Genomic DNA, 2492 nt, shown 5'->3' with positions numbered 1-2492 from the left:
GGATTGTGGGGCTGGTGGTCCATCCTTGGATGAATACTGCATTAAAGTATTCTAGTGAGAAGACTACTGAAAACTAAAAGACAGTATTAAAGGTATTAAAGGCCATAGGACATCCCTGGTCTCCTCTGATCAAATTCAATCAAGAATGTTGCATTGGGGGATAATGCTGTTTTATTTCAGAAGGCACTTAACAGGCCTCATTTGAGATTGGACTTTTACTGTACACTCTTTTAAAGATCAAAACCTCCTTTCATGTCCAGGAAAGGAGCTGATCTCCTCTGGGGTGTCTGCTCCCCAAGCTAATAGTTGTCTCCTGGAATACAGTCTGTTGGAGAAGCTCATTAGTAGGAACTCTGTAAGCCTTTGGATTGTAAGACATTTTGTTGTCTCAGATAAAACATGGGAAGGACAAATGTTGCTAGTTTCAGGAATCAAATTTTTTTCTTGGACAAAAATGATTCATTTCTTCACCAGACCATTGCAGTTCAGCAACTCAAAAGTTCTGTGTGGATGTCTTCCCACTCATACAGAGGTGAGAGATCAAAATAACTGTTTGATAGTTTGAAGAAAAAATGAGGCAAAGAGTCGCAAGTCAAACTACTACACTTTCTGCTGATGGTCTGAGAAGTATAACCCAGAATACCCTGGGAAGTTGACCCTCAATGGCCTTCTGCCCACAGATGAGGCTCTCCTTCAGTTTCTCTATACTCTTATGATACTCTTGTGAGTATTCACGAGCTTGATTAACTTCCTCTCAGAGCTGCTAGAGGGAGCGATGGCCTATGTAGAAATCTGTGCCAGGAATGACTCTGCCAGGAGTCCCCAACTGACACAGAGGTAACGGGTATCTGTAAACCACTGTGGTAATTTGAAAAGACAACAGATATTTAGGTAGCCAAACTAGTCTGCCAGTTTATAGACAATCTTTCAAATTGTGGGACACTTGAGAGCAAAATATTTTTACATAAAAAGGGGTTTATGGCAGACACCTATTATTTTTGGCTGTCTGGCAGCCCCTGCACCATTTCTGGAAATGGTCCTTTCTTTGGGGAAGTGCCCCTCCCCCAACCCTTCCACATGGTTACACCATCTTAGTAAATATGATCCTGCCCTCAGTCACTATTAACTGGTCCAGAGCTGGGCACCAACAGCATCCTTCCACGGTATTTACAAATTGGAACTAAGACATAGTTGGAACTGAGAATGTGAAAACTGTCAGTAGTCATATTCCAAAATGCAGGGAATAATGAAACAGGGGTGGGGAGGGAGAAGAACACCGTGGACTTCCTGTTCCCCATGAGTCCTGCTCTAGTCTGTTTCTGAATACATTTACAAGACTCTTTCAAAGGTTTTAATCTTTAAAAGAACCTACATTTGCAAAAGTTAGTTCAAACTGAGCTTCTATTACTAATATGGGTCTTTGGTCATGAAAAATGAGAACTGGTCTAAACTAAAGCAACTATATTGATGTAAAGATGCACGAAATCTACCAGACATGATAAAATCCTTAACATCTAGATAATTCCTCTTCATCCCTGTATCCTCCACAGCACTTTATACTTAACACACACCCAGTAAACATTTGTTGAATGTGATCTAAAAATATTCTCTAGTGTAAAAAAATGAAAAGTTGACTATTTAAAAATTATTTTTTTCTTTAGTCTAAAGAGTTGCTAGGAGTTGAAACTGACTCGACGGTAAGGGGTTTGAGTTTTTTATAGAGCAATAACCATTTGAGTGATGCTTGTAGCTTTCCAAATGGGCTCATTTGGGGAGGTCATGGGGACTCACAAGTGGCACAGACTTTCACAGACAAGGGGTTATTGAACGGGAAGTACTGACATTTGGAGTTGAAACCACAACTCAAAGCAGGGCCTCAACCAATCATGGGACAGAACCCTCTCTGCCCATATAAGCTGCCCTCCTCCACTGTTTACTGCTAGACACCAGTTTCCTCCAAGGGTCCACCCTCTGTGTCTTTTTGTCTCTTCTTCCTTTGAAATTTCATTTACTCCCTCAGCTTCAACCACCTCTTCAATCAGTTATCTCCAAGCCAAACTCTTTCTTCCACTCTCCAGATCCACATTCTGAAATGTTTAACACACTCTTTCACTGATGTAATGGCAAAGCACCTTCTTCCCTAAAGCGGCTACTCCTCCTGACCCACTGCTATGAAGAACTCCACTTTCCCAATGATCAATTGTAAAGGTTCAAAACCTCACTACTACTGCCATACAATGGCATACTATGCAGTCACCGAAGACACTTTTATAATAAAACATGTTGTCACAGAAAATGTCTGCAATATGTGCAAAAAAAAAGCAAACTAGAATGTATGATTCGTGTGTGTGCATGTGTGTGTGTGTACACATAGGCAGTACAGTGCAATGGTTAAACAGGGCTTTGGAGCCAGACAGATCAGGTTGGGTCTGTGACCTTAGGGGAGTTACTGAGTTACTTAAATCACCCATGCGCATATGATTTTTTTTTTT

The sequence above is a fragment of the Trichechus manatus genome, unplaced genomic scaffold, assembly GCF_000243295.1.
Source record: "Trichechus manatus latirostris isolate Lorelei unplaced genomic scaffold, TriManLat1.0 scaffold00021, whole genome shotgun sequence".
Classification (NCBI taxonomy): domain Eukaryota; kingdom Metazoa; phylum Chordata; class Mammalia; order Sirenia; family Trichechidae; genus Trichechus; species Trichechus manatus.
This window is presented reverse-complemented; position numbering follows the sequence as displayed.